Raw genomic sequence first — 19,455 nt, 5'->3', positions numbered from 1 at the left:
ATTTTGGCAATCGGTGTAATACGCAAATAAGTGTACCTCCGTGTCAAGGCTTAGTAACTTAAGCTATAAGCCATGTAACTGTGCCCTGTTTTATCTATCACTGCATATAACAATAATATTGAAAAAAGAACAAAAAAGAATTTTCAACACACGAAAAAAATTTCTAAATACCACATGAGTATGTAGGTTAATTTTTTGTATATAATTAAGTAGTTATTTATCACTCCCAGCCACAACACATACACTTCTGAAAATTCCTGAAGAAAGTAACTTTTTTTGGAATTATGCTTGATTTTCACAAAAAAGTCACTTTTCAGACGCAATTTTGATACCTTATTAAAAAAAATGAAGAATACATGTAAACAAAATATGAAGGTTTAATACCAGCTTTTAAAAACTTATTTTCCAACAAAAAAAAAAAAAATTAAATTGAAAAATTTCTGAAGTAATCCAAAATTTGTAGGTTAGTATCTGATTTTTTGCATTTCTCCCTAATTTTCTGTTATTCCTTGTAATCATACCTATAAGATCCAAAAAATTTTTTGAAAAAATATTACTTCTAAGGAAGTTTACATAGTTTTGAAACAAAGAATATCAGTTCATGCCACTGTACGACGGTAGTGCGATACTTAAATTTAACATAGTCTTCTTGAACTCTGACTAACGAGTACTCTTTTTTTTCTTTGTCAGAGAAACAAGACGATAAAAAGTTACCGGAGGATAAACATATAGACCTGGAAGTAGTAGCCACCTTAGGGCCAGACCCTTCGCGCTCTCAAGCCTGGGAAATATTTCTGCCGGCAGCGCTGAAATCCCGTTAAAATTAGTGCCGCAAGAATGGCCTCTCTAAAGAAGAGAAAGACTCCCTTCTGGAAATGCACAAGTGCGCAGACAGTTTCGTGCCCTCGAATCTTAACCCGAAAGGGGCACACATCTTGTCAAAGTATGCAAAAGCGCGCAATTTGTACATGCAAAAAAGGCAAAAGCAGATTTGAGCGGCACATTTAAGAGTACAAAAATAATGAGCTAAACAATAAGGCTGAGATAATAATTCCTTACACAAATGAGCACGTACAGCGAGTTACTTAAAAAATAGTGACTTAACACAATTTATAGCTAACTCAGATGCTACCAAGTTAAAGTAACACTTGAATTATCTTTGAAATGCTACGTAAGACTACAACCTTTAATGCAAATTGTGCAAATGATAATGACTAGATAAGAAGAAGTTCGAAAGAATTCGAAAAATTAGTTCTTTTGCAGTCAATGACAAATTATGATAAATTATGAAGCTTACGCTAGATTACTGGCAGAAACTTTATTATCTTTACAAGAACTTGCTCAGAATAGTTAAAAAGTCTATTAAGATTAAGATAAGATTAATATATTGGATCCTCTGCTGAATAAAGTTTTTCTGTCAAGATTGTATAAGACTCTGTTCAATTGTCTAATTAAAAACCCAAAGATTCAATGAAAATTTTTAAAAATTGTATTATTCACTGTAAGTTCATGCTTATACGGCAACCAAAAGACATTATTATATGTCACAAAAAGAAATAGCAGATGTAGTAAAATATAAAATAAATAGGAAAAATTTAGAATGGAAACTAAATAAAGTAACTGTTAAATAGAAAAGCCAATACCAACAGAAAATAAAAATAAACGTTAATCTTCTATTTCAAGTTAACAAGCTTAGCTCTCAATATTTCGATTTTATTGGACATTGCGAGATGAAAAAATAACTGATATGTAGAGATTGAAAGAAATAATTAATTAAAAACATAGTTCAAACAACTCATACTTACTTTATTATAATAATGAGGCTATGCCTTAGCATCATGTAATAAATCATGCTAGAATAAATTATGAGGCAAGTATTTTAAAGCTGGTAATGATTGTCAAAGTGCCCTGTCATAACACTCTCTCGTACTTTACTAACCTCGTCCTAACACACAAGATACCTCTCCTTTTAGAGGTTTGCCACAGGTCTTTGGCTCAGGAGCAGCAAACAATTCTAAAAGAAACTTTAGAAAGAGAAAAATAGCAGCACTAATTAAGAATAAGTCCAATCACATTTGGAAATTCTATAGCCCATCCATACCATATGTCCACTTACTAACATACTCTTAAAACAATACTCGTCTCTTTCTCTCACTTTTATAAATATAAGCGGGACGAACCACGTAAACCAGACAACCCACCTGTCTAAAATTGGTTAAGGAATTTTAAAAACTATTTTGGCGTAGAATGCAGATTATACTTGTTAGTTTCAAACAGCAAAAGGCCTTTTTCATTTATTTAAAATGGTGGACCAACATGGCGGTTTGAAACAGTCTATCTGCCCCTAAATGAACAGTTTTTTTTCTCTATATAAGGTTTGCTGTGTAGTAGAATTTGTGTGCTTTCTTACATCTTTGATTTCTAGATACTACCAAGGTATTGTACTTGTATTTAAGGCTATACGTGATTTATAACCTAAAAGAAGATGTACAAAATCACTTTTTTATGATTTCAGACCACTTTAGTTGTAATTTAATGCAATAATTACACGCAAAAACTGTATTTTTGATAAGTAACCTTTAATTTATGGTTTTAGATATATCAAACTGCAGAACTGAGCCCCTTACCGTCAAATATTCGTCAAAAAGCAGTAGTGCATGGTTTTTGATCACAATTATTTTTTAATATGGTATTAAATTATCACAATTCGTTTTTTTCAATTGATAATTGTATATTCATGCTGTTTATCAAGTTATTGAGTGGTATAACGTCTCGTACCTTAAGAAAAAGTATCACAATATTTTTTCGTATTTCCCAAATATTTTTATTTAATTTAAATGTAGAAAAGCGGGTTTTTCTGTTATTCAGATCACCAAACATACTTCTAGAGTATGTTATAATTTTAAGTGCAGTAACTTGTTCTTTATATTATACAACTCAAAATATTCCATTTTTATATTTCTTATGTTTTTGAAGAATGCATGAAAAAATTGATTAAAATGACAGTTGGATCGCTTAACTTTCATGTAAAATATTTTTAAGCTGGATCATAGTTGGTCACACATAAATTAAAAAAGAGTTTGATCTCCGTTTTCAATAATCACTTATTTTTCTGGAGATCCTATCGTACCTCTTTAGTAAAATGAAAGATGGAAGATGTAGAACAAACTTTTATAAGCTTGCTAATTATTTTGTATCACTTATCATAATTATAACAAATTTATTAAGTTTTTCATCAAGTGTTACAAATAAAAAATATTCCCAACAATGTCTATGAAGTCGCGTTATATTGATTTTTTTTGACAGATAAAGAAATTAAGTGAGTTTTTTGACTTATTATTTTTTATAATGTATTAAATTTTTCAGAACTGAATACAGTTTAACTACAGCATATAGCAATAATAGTCAATAGTTTTGAATGACGTTGAGTAATCTCAAATACATGTTCCCGAAAAAAAAGTCTTTAAGACGATTTTCGAGGATTTACCTGGAAAAAATCGAGAAAGATTTTCGCACGGATATTAATAGAGATTTTATCGAGGAGTTTCTCACAAAGATTTTTCTTGCAAATCCCTTAAAATATAATTTTTCTCCAGTAACACCATCCTTAGCAAATATCCCTTTAGAAAATCCTTGAAAAAAGCTAGGATATCTGTAGCAAAATTCTTGCGTATTTACTTGAATAAGATACTTAATAATCTTCAGATGGTTGTTCTTCGTAGGTAAATCAGCTTATTACAAAATCATCTAGGGCAATAAACGATGGTATAGTACAATAACCTGGTTTTTGATAGATTCTTATTAGCTTTAATTTAACTTTTATTGCTTACTACATTATCTAGAGCATGATCTGTTAGGTCAAACGAACGATTTACAACTACTAGTTAGCTTCGTAATAATTGTTTTTCTGACAAATTTACGTATCGATGATGACAGTATAAAAATATTCCGAAGTTTCAAACAAAAAAAAAGGTGTCGATCCCTGGGGATAACTAAGATATTGTTCTTACATAAAAATCTTTTCTCTGATCGCCAACACCCAGAGAAATATAAAACTCAAACAACTAATTTTTTTAGTTCAAAGAGCATATCTCCATTTATTATACATTATGCTCGCTTACTTTTAACAAATTTTGGTTTAAAGTTGTGGGATAGGCTGCACATAAGTTAAGCAATCCAACTGTCATTTTAATCAATCTTTTCATGCATTCTTCAAGAAGATAAGAAATATAATAATAGTAAATACTGAGTTGTTTAATATACAGAACGAGTTACTGCAGTCAAAGTTAAAACATACTCTAGAAGTATGTTTGGTGATCAGGATGACAAAAAAAAACCCAGCTTTTTTCCACTAAATGAGAATAAGAATATTCGGGAAACACAAAAAAAATATTGTAATACTTTTTTTTAAGAAAAAGGATGTTAGATCACTAAATAACTCGATAAAGAGCATAAATATACAATTATCAATTTTACAATTATCAATTGAAAAAGAAAAATTATGATAATTTAATGCCATATAACAGAATATTCGCGATTAAAAACCATGCACTACTGCTTTTTGACGAATATTTAACGGTAAGGGGCTCAGTTCTGCAGTTTGATATATCTAAAACCATAAATTGAAAATCACATATCAAAAATACAGTTATCGCATATAATTATTGCATTTAATTACAACTTAAGTGATCCGAAGCCATGAAAAAGTGATTTTGTGCAATTCTTTTTAGGGTATAAATCACGTATAACATTAAATACAAGTACAGTGCTCAGATAGTAAATCAAAGATATAAGAAAATGCACAGATTCTACCACATAACCAACCTTATATGGAGTAAAAAAACTGTTAATTTTGAGGCAGATAGACTGCTTCAACCGCCATGCTTGTCCGCCATTGTGAATAAATAAAAAAGGCCTTATGCAATTTAAAACTAGCAAGTATAAGATGCATTCTACGCCAAAATAGTTTTTAAAATTCTTTAACCAACTATGGACAGGGGGGTGTCTGGTTTACGTGGATCGTCTCAAGTAATAATACACGGTGCATTCAAGATCAGTATAATTGTTGGTGTATGTGTTCCGATCGTCCTCGCTGTCAAACTTCTTGGCTTTTGGAGGCACCCATCTCCCTTACATACATAGACACATAGCTAGCCGCATAATGCCATGCACATCTCGTGATGGTTACCGTCCTCACGCGCGTCACTAACCCGAAGAATCCTGCTCACACTCACGCTTTTTTAATTTGCATGCACTGACACATTTGTTCACTTGGATCATCCAGGTACCTGTATTCTCGATCCTGACTCTAGTATCATATGCATAGTACACCTACCTCTCCGATATCCTCACGGTTACGCTGCTCTACCTGAAGCTGGTTCTAGTCTTGGCAGTAGCTCTGTTACAAGCTTCCAGTAATTCTGTGTGTGTTAGCTGTCTTTTTGTCTAGCTGGCCACTTTATCCTGTTATATCTTAGTATCATCCGATTCACTATTTCTTATACAATCACTAATCTCTCTGCTATTCTCTCCTATATCCCATTGCACTTTCCGATAATTCTCAAAATATGATATCTACGCTCTGGTCTTTCTAATGCTTTGTACCACACTGCCTGCGCTCAACAATAATCTTGCATAGGTCCGCTTATCTCTTCCTTTGCATTTGAAAAATCTCATCAACACTCCTGAAAACTGGCTAATAGTTAGAGGTTTCAAAAATTAGGTTATTGACACGACAACTAGGTCCTGGATTTGATCTCGAGGCGTCACAGACTTATGATACTCCCTTCTTCCTCTTATCCGCACACTAATTTAATCATACCTTACATACATTTAATTTCTCCGATTGACCTCGGTACTTCTCTCTTCTCTTGGCTCGTAGACCATGGCATCAAGAACACTCATTGAGTAATTTGTTATAATTATATGGATATATATATATATATATATATATATATATATATATAAGAATAAGATTAAGTAGTCCCCAATGACAACTTTATATATAAGAATACAAGAAATTCAAAACTGAAACTTATCTAACTAAAACTGTGTCTACTTGTTATACATAACCAATCCTTCAACTATCTGTACTTGTGGACCTGTAGCTATCTTAGAAAATGTTTGATTTTTATCCTTTAAACAATGACTCGGTTTCGTCTTTGATTACGTTATATAATTGCATTAACACTTATATCAATTTTATTTTGATTATTTTGGTATTCTACTGTACAGCTTTCAATAGTTTTATACAATTGCTTTATGTCCTGCAATTTTATTCGTTTTTCTTGTTTAGTCTTGCTTTACTCAAAATGCAAGTAATTAAAGTGTATTATTTGTTTTCTACTTACCCCATTTTTTCAGCTTGTTCTGAAACCTTAACAAAAAAGTTGTCATCATCATTACACTTAAATATACACTTCCAGAGAAAAGTATCTCTTTGGCTCATACTTGTAACATTTTTAGAAACAAAGCAGGTCTAGTACCTCTTTTAAAGTGTTTCATAATACAAATTTATTCAAGTATATCCTTTTTAGAATAAGCCTGGATATAAACTAAAATTTTTATCTCATTTCTAATGTTGTATGTGGATAAAAATTAATAAAATTGATAGTTAATAGAAGCATGGCACAAAAAAGCATCCCAACCAGCAGTTCAATCAAGTCGATTAATTCGTTTTTGCTAGTAGTTTTACATGCTTAAACCTTGTAGTAATCTGAACATGTTTTGTTTCTTTGCATCAAAATTTGTAAATTTTTGAGCACATCAGCCTGGCATTTTTGTATCGAAAATTGTTGTTGTGTACAGGAATCTAAATAAGGTTATAATAAAATGATAGCACATGCTGTACTTTCACTAATTTTCTAACTACAACTTCGTAAATAAATATATATGTTCATCAATGATGACTTATGTGGACTTTACGTGCTTCTAACATAAATATTGATAATATGGTAGAACTATGTGGACGTCCACATAATTTCACTTTTGTCTTCATAATAACCCTTACATACACGTGGTTGTTCGCATAAGTTACTATTCATAAACACATATTTACGTGTACGTGTACATAACACTGATACAGAGTTAAATCTAATAATTTTACAAAGTCCCTGACGACGTACACTAATGATCGTAGTACAGACTTGAAATAATTTGTTTACGATTTAAAGGAAGTCCTCATGAAATATAAAATTGATATAAATAGTGAAACAAATTAGCATTTTTATATACAATACATTCTGACTATCTTTTAACAGAAATGGTTACCAAAATCTTATTACAAAATATAAATAACATACGGAGGACAGCATGTTTAACAAATTATGGGTAATCTCAGATATAATTTTTAATTAATAATTTATTTTTAATAATACACTTTAATTACTTGCATTTTGAGTAAAGCAAGACTAAACAAGAAAAACGAATAAAATTGCAGGACATGAAGCAATTGTATAAAACTATTAAAAGCTGTACAGTAGAATACCAAAATAATCTAAATAAAATTGATATAAGTGTTAATGCAATTATATAACGTAATCAAAGACGAAACCGAGTCATTATTTAAAGGATAAAAATCAAACATTTTCTAAGATAGCTACAGGTCCACAAGTACAGATAGTTGAAGGATTGGTTATGTATAACAAGTAGACACAGTTTTAGTTAGATAAGTTTCAGTTTTGAATTTCTTGTATTCCTATATCTTACCTTAAAAGCCCAATGAGCCACAATCCATCAAATTTCAGACAGTCTAAAAGCATTTTATTGCACCAGCAGAAAAATTATCTCTCGTATTAAGAAAAGTGGAAAATAACGTTACAAAAAACTTTAGACATCCACGACATAGTGTGAGACGTAGCACAAAACTAGAACATATCATGAAAATATATTGTCAGATTATTGTGTAGACGCGAGTCCTAAGCAAGATGGATTAATTAATGGCTGCTGTAAATTGTGCGAAATATAAAACTTTTTTATATTTTTACATGGCATATGCAACTATTTGAAATATCTCAATTATAAAACATGTCACAAATTTTTTCGTTTAAGTAGTTAATATAAAAAGTTTCTGTGAGCAACGGTTTATCTTGAATAATTTAGAAGGACCTTCAATTTTCCATAGAACGGTTTTCATAATTAATTTTGCTAATAAAATAAAAGTCTATCGTAGAAAAGACGAGAATCCTAAAAAAGATAAGAAACTTATTTGACAATGTCCTATAAACGCAATTAGGTATGTCGTTAGGGAGGCGTTCACAACAGCAGTGGTGAGTTAATTTGATAATAGCATTTTTTACAGTGTCATAAAATTACAGTACTTATTACAGTGGTACTATCAAATTTTTTTTTTTTCATTTTCGAAATTCATATTTAAGAAATAGGTGCTTAATAGGTACGAGAATTTAAAATTGTGTATGTATCTCTTTTTAGAAAGTATAAGCCATTTTTCAAGAATCTCAGGAAAATTGAAAACAACAAAAATTATTTTTAAAACATTTTTAAAACTATCGGTTCAAAGCAACAAATCCAGGTCATTCTTTAGAAAACTTTGGATGCAGCGAGAAAAAAGATTGTATGCTTACGAAAAAGGAGATATTGATGACCCAGAGAACTGAATCACTGTAGACATTTACAGCGTAAGCTGTATCGGAATTAACCATGTTGGATAAGTAAGAAAAAGATGGCAGTAACTCCTCGTACGGTTTTTTTGCTTGTCATAAAAAAATTAAAGCTTTTTATCTGTTTAATCATCCAACTGATTTTCTACAGTTTCTTATTTACATTCATCACTAGACAACTAATAACCATCGGTGTATGTAGGGGATGCATCTCACTATAGCTGAAGTACTTTAATAGTTTACTAATTAACTCTTGTACTGTGGGAACTATAGAGTAATTTAATTTGTCTCGCATTATTCTTATAACTAAAAATCTTTTAGGCTCACCCATGACAGTCATCTCATATGCAAACTTAAACTTGTTTTTTAATTCATCTAGCTTTTAATTACTGTTACAAGCAATCACTACGTCATCAATATATAATAGGAGCATTATAAACATAAACTTCTTACCCTTTTCGTTTGTTTATATGAGTTTTAGACTCTATTGTTCCATTTAAAAATAAAATCTTCACGTCTATCGAACAAGCTTGAAAATCTAAGTTTTTTGATAGCCAATACAGGCTAGATGATTTGCACGTGTGCAATAGGTAAGTATGTTTCACTTAGTTCATAAGCATTTCTATTTTAAAAACCTAGGATTACTAGTCGAGCTTTATGGTTTTTGTTTGCATTGATTCTAATCTTTTACTTAAATTGACAGATAAAACAGAAATAATTAGAATAATCTTTCCCCCTATCTTTCGTCTTATGTACTAACATCTATACATCATTCATATTTTTTCCATCAAATCTAGCTTGGATTTAATAGGCTCTTTTCTTTCTATTCTATCTTTTAAAAGCATAGCTTTTCTAATAAGAGTGTAGGTCTTATACATTTGTTAAACCTGTTTTGTAACTTTTATTGCTGCCACGTTTTAACTTCTTCAATTTTATCATTCTTTTATCTGCAAGCTATTATTTAGATCATCTGGACAACCTTTTTTATTTTTATTCCTCTGTTTCTAACATGGAGTGTTCGATATTATTTTTTGAATTCAGAAACCTGGACTTCCTTCTATTTTATTCAATAGATTTGCTTAATCCTTAACACTAGTCTTGTTGAAGTTGCTTCGATCGACGAGCTATTCAATAAACATTTCTGCTTATATAGAATTAACTTTCCTCTGTATGAGCATGCATAGTTTGTAATAGTCTAACTAATCAACGTCTATTTTATTAAAGCGGTAACTTATTAAATCTTAAGTCAGTGCACACTTTACAGTCCACAACTAATTTATGAAAATCAGTGTATATGTCCAATTGTAAAAAATATTTTCTGAAATTCGTTTAAACCATTATGACGTGGTAGCTAAGGTAATCACGCTACTACACCTAAATATTTTAGTCAAGTCATTGGGGACTACTTAATCTTATACTTATATATATATATATACATATAATTATAACAAATTACTCAATGAGTGTTCTTGATGCCATGGTCTACGAGCCAAGAGAAGAGAGAAGTACCGATGTCAATCAGAGAAATTAAATGCATGTAAGGAATGATTAAATTAGTGTGCGGATAAGAGGAAGAAGGGAGATTCATAAGTCTGTGACGCCTCGGGATCAAATCCAGGACCTAGTTGTCGTGTCAATAACCTAATTTTTGAAACCTCTAACTATTTGCCAGTTTTCAGGAGTGTTGATGAGATTTTTCAAATGCAAAGGAAGAGATAAGCGGACCTATGCAAGATTATTGTTGAGCGCAGGCAGTGTGGTACAAAGCATTAGAAAGACCAGAGCGTAGATATCATATTTTGAGAATTATCGGAAAGTGCAATGGGATATAGGAGAGAATAGCAGAGAGATTAGTGATTGTATAAGAAATAGTGAATCGGATGATACTAAGATATAACAGGATAAAGTGGCCAGCTAGACAAAAAGACAGCTAACACACACAGAATTACTGGAAGCTTGTAACAGAGCTACTGCCAAGACTAGAACCAGCTTCAGGTAGAGCAGCGTAACCGTGAGGATATCGGAGAGGTAGGTGTACTATGCATATGATACTAGAGTCAGGATCAAGAATACAGGTACCTGGATGATCCAAGTGAAAAAATGTGTCAGTGCATGCAAATTAAAAAAGCGTGAGTGTGAGCAGGATTCTTCGGGTTAGTGACGCGCATGAGGACGGTAACCATCACGAGATGTGCATGGCATTATGCGGCTAGCTATGTGTCTATGTATGTAAGGGAGATGGGTGCCTCCAAAAGCCAAGAAATTTGACAGCGAGGACGATCGGAAGACATACACCAACAATTATACTGACCTTGAATGCACCGTGTATTATTACTTGAGACGATCCACGTGAACCAGACACCCCCCTGTCCATAGTTAGTTAAAGAATTTTAAAAACTATTTTGGCGTAGAATGCATCTTATACTTGCTAGTTTTAAATTGCATAAGGCCTTTTTTATTTATTCACAATGGCGGACAAGCATGGCGGTTAAAGCAGTCTATCTGCCTCAAAATTAACAGTTTTTTTACTCCATATAAGGTTGGCTATGTGGTAGAATCTGTGCATTTTCTTATATCTTTGATTTACTATCTGAGCACTGTACTTGTATTTAATGTTATACGTGATTTATACCCTAAAAAGAATTGCACAAAATCACTTTTTCATGGCTTCGGATCACTTAAGTTGTAATTAAATGCAATAATTATATGCGATAACTGTATTTTTGATATGTGATTTTCAATTTATGGTTTTAGATATATTAAACTGCAGAACTAAGCCCCTTACCGTTAAATATTCGTCAAAAAGCAGTAGTGCATGGTTTTTAATCGCGAATATTCTGTTATATGGCATTAAATTATCATAATTTTTCTTTTTTAATTGATAATTGTAAAATTGATGATCGTATATTTATGCTCTTTATCAAGTTATTTAGTGATGTAACATCCTTTTCCTTAAAAAAAAGTATTACAATATTTTTTTTGTGTTTCCCGAATATTCTTATTCTCATTTAGTGGAAAAAAGCTGGGTTTTTTTAGTCATCCTGATCACCAAACATACTTCTAGAGTATGTTTTAACTTTGACTGCAGTAACTCGTTCTGTATATTAAACAACTCAGTATTTACTATTATTATATTTCTTATCTTCTTGAAGAATGCATGAAAAGATTGATTAAAATGACAGTTGGATTGCTTAACTTATGTGCAGCCTATCCCACAACTTTAAACCAAAATTTGTTAAAAGTAAGCGAGTATAATGTATAATAAATGGAGATATGCTCTTTGAACTAAAAAAATTGGTTGTTTGAGTTTTTTATTTCTCTGGGTGTTGGCGATCAGAGAAAAGATTTTTATGTAAGAACAATATCTTAGTTATCCCCAGGGATCGACACCTTTTTTTTTGTTTGAAACTTCGGAACATTTTTATACTGTCATCGTTGATACGTAAATTTGTCATAAAAACAATTATTACGAAGCTAACTAGTAGTTGTAAATCGTTCGTTTGACCTAACAGATCATGCTCTAGATAATGTAGTAAGCAATAAAAGTTAAATTAAAGCTAATAAGAATCTATCAAAAACCAGGTTATTGTACTATACCATCGTTTATTGCCCTAGATGATTTTGTAATAAGCTGATTTACCTACGAAGAACAACCATCTGAAGATTATTAAGTATCTTATTCAAGTAAATACGCAAGAATTTTGCTACAGATATCCTAGCTTTTTTCAAGGATTTTCTAAAGGGATATTTGCTAAGGATGGTGTTACCGGAGAAAAATTATATTTTAAGGGATTTGCAAGAAAAATCTTTGTGAGAAACTCCTCGATAAAATCTCTATTAATATCCGTGCGAAAATCTTTCTCGATTTTTTCCAGGTAAATCCTCGAAAATCGTCTTAAAGACTTTTTTTTCGGGAACATGTATTTGAGATTACTCAACGTCATTCAAAACTATTGACTATTATTGCTATATGCTGTAGTTAAACTGTATTCAGTTCTGAAAAATTTAATACATTATAAAAAATAATAAGTCAAAAAACTAACTTAATTCCTTTATCTGTCAAAAAAAATCAATATAACGCGACTTCATAGACATTGTTGGGAATATTTTTTATTTGTAACACTTGATGAAAAACTTAATTAATTTGTTATAATTATGATAAGTGATACAAAATAATTAGCAAGTTTATAAAAGTTTATTCTACATCTTCCATCTTTCATTTTACTAAAGAGGTACGATAGGATCTCCAGAAAAATAAGTGATTATTGAAAACGGAGATCAAACTCTTTTTTAGTTTATGTGTGACCAACTATGATCCAGCTTAAAAATATTTTACATGAAAGTTAAGCGATCCAACTGTCATTTTAATCAATTTTTTCATGCATTCTTCAAAAACATAAGAAATATAAAAATGGAATATTTTGAGTTGTATAATATAAAGAACAAGTTACTGCACTTGAAATTATAACATACTCTAAAAGTATGTTTGGTGATCTAAATAACAGAAAAATCCGCTTTTCTACATTAAAATAAAATAAAAATATTTGGGAAATACGAAAAAATATTGTGATACTTTTTCTTAAGGTACGAGACGTTATACCACTTAATAACTTGATAAACAGCATGAATATACAATTATCAATTGAAAAAAACGAATTGTGATAATTTGATACCATATTAAAAAATATTTGCGATCAAAAACCATGCACTACTGCTTTTTGACGAATATTTGACGGTAAGGGGCTCAGTTCTGCAGTTTGATATATCTAAAACCATAAATTGAAGGTCACTTATCAAAAATACAGTTTTTGCGTGTAATTATTGCATTAAATTACAACTAAAGTGGTCTGAAATCATAAAAAAGTGATTTTGTACATCTTCTTTGAGGTTATAAATCACGTATAGCCTTAAATACTAGTACAATACCTTGGTAGTATCTAGAAATCAAAGATGTAAGAAAGCACACAAATTCTACTACACAGCAAACCTTATATAGAGAAAAAAAACTGTTCATTTAGGGGCAGATAGACTGTTTCAAACCGCCATGTTGGTCCACCATTTTAAATAAATGAAAAAGGCCTTTTGCTGTTTGAAACTAACAAGTATAATCTGCATTCTACGCCAAAATAGTTTTTAAAATTCCTTAACCAATTTTAGACAGGTGGGTTGTCTGGTTTACGTGGTTCGTCCCGCTTATATTTATAAAAGTGAGAGAAAGAGACGAGTATTGTTTTAAGAGTATGTTAGTAAGTGGACATATGGTATGGATGGGCTATAGAATTTCCAAATGTGATTGGACTTATTCTTAATTAGTGCTGCTATTTTTCTCTTTCTAAAGTTTCTTTTAGAATTGTTTGCTGCTCCTGAGCCAAAGACCTGTGGCAAACCTCTAAAAGGAGAGGTATCTTGTGTGTTAGGACGAGGTTAGTAAAGTACGAGAGAGTGTTATGACAGGGCACTTTGACAATCATTACCAGCTTTAAAATACTTGCCTCATAATTTATTGTAGCATGATTTATTACATGATGCTAAGGCATAGCCTAATTATTATAATAAAGTAAGTATGAGTTGTTTGAACTATGTTTTTAATTAATTATTTCTTTCAATCTCTACATATCAGTTATTTTTTCATCTCGCAATGTCCAATAAAATCGAAATATTGAGAGCTAAGCTTGTTAACTTGAAATAGAAGATTAACGTTTATTTTTATTTTCTGTTGGTATTGGCTTTTCTATTTAACAGTTACTTTATTTAGTTTCCATTCTAAATTTTTCCTATTTATTTTATATTTTACTACATCTGCTATTTCTTTTTGTGACATATAATAATGTCTTTTGGTTGCCGTATAAGCATGAACTTACAGTGAATAATACAATTTTTAAAAATTTTCATTGAATCTTTGGGTTTTTAATTAGACAATTGAACAGAGTCTTATACAATCTTGACAGAAAAACTTTATTCAGCAGAGGATCCAATATATTAATCTTATCTTAATCTTAATAGACTTTTTAAATATTCTGAGCAAGTTCTTGTAAAGATAATAAAGTTTCTGCCAGTAATCTAGCGTAAGCTTCATAATTTATCATAATTTGTCATTGACTGCAAAAGAACTAATTTTTCGAATTCTTTCGAACTTCTTCTTATCTAGTCATTATCATTTGCACTATTTGCATTAAAGGTTGTAGTCTTACGTAGCATTTCAAAGATAATTTAAGTGTTACTTTAACTTGGTAGCATCTGAGTTAGCTATAAATTGTGTTAAGTCACTATTTTTTAAGTAACTCGCTGTACGTGCTCATTTGTGTAAGGAATTATTATCTCAGCCTTATTGTCTAGCTCATTATTTTTGTACTCTTAAGTTAACTTTCCATGACTTTAGTTGTTAGGATTTATATCGTGACCTCAATCCCGAGTATAACCTCCACTTTGGCTTCTAGCCTTTTCTTTACCCATATTGCTATCTAGTTTTGGTCTTTTTATTTCTGATAAGTATCAGGAGCTTGGATTGGCTTTTTAAGTTATCCTTTATATATTTCTTATGAAAAAGAATAATTAACTTTATTTGTATTATACTTTTCTTAGCACTAATTTTTTTTAATGAACATCTGATTATGGGCAATCGTGAGCAATGTGCACTTGTAACTTCTGCACTGCTAGAACATAGGCATATTTCTATTACAATCGTTCTATTTGTGTCGTTGGCACACTTAAGGAATACTTAAAAAACGTTAACGACTTGACAAGTAAGAGCTGCGGGTACTTGGGGCCTGAACTGTTTTTATTAAATTGTGTAGCTACCTCCTATTGTATAATATACTTTTTCAGATAGTCTAAGGTCAAATCTTTGACTATCAAGTTTTTATTTAAAAATTTAACATCTTTACTGATTGGTCAACTTACAAATGCTGATTTGAAAGATGTATCTCTAACTTAAATTTTAGAAAGCTTAGTATTTTTGCTAAATTATTGTGTGTTCTGACGATTTTATAAATTTTTTTTTTAGAACGTGGAGGCTGTTACTTAATCTGGATCGTATTAAATATTGTACAATTTTTGTGGGTGTGGCTGATAATAGCATATTTTTAATTTTTTTTGATACACATGTTTTCCTCATTATTTACTAAAGGTCTCAAATATACGCTACTTTTAGATAATAAATGTAAAATATTTTAATGATAACTATCTCGCAAAGTCTTATTTTATTTTTTTCTAGTTCGTCTTCGTCTAACTGTTTCTATGATGACATATTTTTATTTTTTACATGCATTAGATTCGTAACTATCAATTTAAAATTTGAATAGTCCATAAGCAAGTTAGTGTTTCTATTTTAAGTTAATTTATAATAACATCTTCTGGTTACACCGTGATTCCATATTATGATATGTAGTTTGTTTTGGGATAAGGTTTCTGTCAAATTATTCTTAGCTCATTGTTTCTTCATAACTTGACAAAGCATCTATGTTTACAGGTAAGATGTTTAAAGATTCTTATTTAACTAGCATTTGTTTATTGTTAGATTTTTTTTATTTACCTTGTTTTTACTTTCTTTCATTTCCTGTATTTTGCACACACAAACATGGTGTTAAGACTTCACTCTTTTTCAAGCATATTTTTTCTTTTTTTGTTGTCTACTTAAACTTATTAAAAAAATAATCATGAAGATCTTCATTGTTTGTTTACACTTTGTTTGAGTTCCATTTTACTCTATGATTTCTTAAAATTCTGAATGTCCTGTTACCTAAAATTCTTGCGGGACTCCAATCCAGCTATTTTCTTTAATTCTTCCCTTGACCTGGACACTCATCCAAATGTACACAAAATGGATTGTGGGCTGAGATTTAGTCTTTTTTCTAAAATTTTGTTTTCGTTTTTCTCTGCTAGTAATGTATTTTCTTTATTGTTATTTTTCAGTCACTCTGCCAAGTCTAACTGCTTATTGACTGAAATATTTCGTATCTAAAAAATGTGTTAGTTTAATTAAGCGTATAATGCAGGATGTGAGTTTTGACAAACATCACCTAAAATTTAGATATTACTAGAAATTACTATGCAGCTTTTTTTTTTACGGCCAATATCTGAGAGTGAAGCCCTTTATAGGCTTCGTGTACAAAGACACAAGTGCCAACTTGTGGATAAATGGTGAGTCCGCGAGGTTACGGAGATACACGGAGTAGAATGGTTGCCTAAAGTCAATAATTTCTTTTATTAATATCAAGATACTTTTTAGAAAGCTGATTATATTTATTAGAATCCTTCAATCCTTAACTTAAAGATGATATTTTTTTTAGCATAAAATTTTGCTTTCATAAGTTGTAAAAGAGACATAGTATGTTCCTTTGTTGCTCGTACACGTAAATTACATTGCATGTGTTACTACTACTGAGTGTTCTCTATGTTTCTTACACACTTCACTGACACATGCAATGTATCTTACACGTACAATCAACAAAGGTATGTAATCCTTATTTACAACTTATTAAAACAAAATCTCATGCAGGAAAAATATCGTCACAAAGTTAAAGAGTTAGAAATTCTCATTAAGATGATCAGACTTTAAGAAAGAATCTTGATGTTAATAAGAAAAATTACTGGCCATAGGCAACCATGCTTCTCGATGTATTGTCGTAACTACGCGGACTTACTATCCAGTCACAAGTTTGTGCTGGGGGTTTTTATGAATGGAGCTTATAAACCTTACTGCTATTTCCAGTAAACAACAAATACAATGCAGTAATTTAACGATATAGATCCTTTTAATTTTTAACTGATAAAAAATTAAAATATTTTAGAATCTAACAGAAAATGTGCTTAGTGTTATTTTTAACTATTTTATGTTTCAAGCCGTTAGTCGTAACTAAACATAATTTTTCTCCTATTAACTCCAGAAAAAGTTATTTTCTCAGATTTCTTTTAAGTATTTTTAACACTTTGTCAAATTTTATTTACAAAGTTACTAATGATTATAATAGTACATAACATTATTGGTTCTTAATATTTATTGAAAATATTATGTTTTATTGTCATTGTTTGACAGAGTAATAAAAAGCAAAAAGTTTTGTCGAAAGATTTGACTAAACCCTGAATGTACTGTAGTTAAACAACATCGTATGTATATTCATAGCGATTATAAACAAGACTTTGTAATAAAAAATGTTTTGCTTAATGTTTATCATTCCTCTAAAGCTCGGGTACAGCGATTTGAACACTTTATAATTTGAAATTAAGGGTACACAGTAGCTGTTTTTTGCATGCCTATTACTTCTGCTTCTGGAAGTAAAAAGTTTCCTAGGACACAGAGTCTGAAAAAAAAAAGGTTTTTACGAGGGCTTCTTTATTATTCTTGAGTGTCGTTTGTTATAAATAATTGACATAATATAATACAAGCCATTTTTCTCGTGAACAATGGTTTTCAAACGTTTATTCCTAATAAAAAATCAGCGATATCACAATTTATTATTTAAAATTCTGGTAAAGATTTGACGTCAAACCAATGCGTTTTTAAGTATCCTATGTTTTTTGCTTTTTTTTTCGTTACAACCATCCTGTGTCCCCAAGTATGCAAGTCTTTCGTCCGATCCGGTCCTCTTGCAAAGTTCCTCTCAGACAAATCTGTTATAAATCCTACTGGGTACTATTTACGGGGCGCAGCGATTGTCTTAAGCATACTCCAGCTATTATTAAGTTTAATCGAATAACGTTTAAAAAAAAGCGATCTTAACTTGCTGTACTAACTTTTTTACAACCAACAGATACTTCACCCCATAAGCTGGCCAGTGTTTGATTTCCTTTATAGAAGAAGCCCCTGGAGGTCCAGAGATCACCAGAAAACATTGGCGATCTTTTTTTAAAATTTGTATAAGTGGTACTTCAGCATCCTGAATACTCATCCTATGGAAAATACCCATGAAAAAATCTCAATAATCTTCGATAGGACTCAAACCAACGATCCCTCGAGCTTCCTTGCCTAGAAGGCGAGTACACTAACCACTAAGCAATCGAGTTTCGCATTTAAAATGGTTCTTTTTTTATTCTTTAATAAGTCATTCATAGGAAGAATTACGTAATTATAATATTTTTTTGTATTGAAAAAAAATAAAGATAAGGATTTTTTTCTTCATCATCTGTCAAAATTTCAACGTTAACATATACTTACGTAGCCACGTTTTTCTACTAATACACAACATATGTGTTTAAAACAAATTCATCAAAGCCCATTTTGTGTTCTATGAAAGAGACATTGTGCATAAAGTTTGCTTTAAATCCCCTGTGTAAAACACATCTGTTTCTTAATTTAATTTTATACTTGAGTTAGAGCTTATGCATGCTTGCTTATGCATATTATTTTTCCTAATGTGTTAAATAATATTGCATATACTTTTTTTTGGAAACTGCTTTGCGTAAGACTCTCCAGAATACGAATGGTGTTTTTTAACATTATTACCTTTACTTTATTATCAATCTTATGAAATTAAGTTAATGAGGCTTTAGCAAGTACCACAGATGTTACAAATGAAGAAAATTAAATTTTAATCATAAACAGAGTGATGAACTGTATTGTGTTGTTAAGAAATATTCCAACTTTATATTATGTATCTTCTGTTTCAAGAAAATATTTTTCATAACTATTTGTAATTTATAAGAAAATGTAACAACTTTGACTTGTGTACACCGAACAAAGAAAAAGCAAGAACTTAACCGTCATAAAAGCATATGGCAAAACGTGCGGCAGATAATTAAGTTAAATTAGCCTTACCACACTGCAAAACTGCTTTATAAAAAAATATACAAAATTAGTTGTGTATTTATGATTTACAAAAATATAATTAAAATTGAATAA

This window comes from Copidosoma floridanum, unplaced genomic scaffold, assembly GCF_036245765.1.
Source record: "Copidosoma floridanum isolate Cflo_tuat_1 unplaced genomic scaffold, Cflo_Japanese_pri ptg000004l, whole genome shotgun sequence".
In the NCBI taxonomy this organism is placed as follows: Eukaryota; Metazoa; Arthropoda; class Insecta; order Hymenoptera; family Encyrtidae; genus Copidosoma; species Copidosoma floridanum.
Note: the sequence above shows the minus strand (reverse complement) of the source record.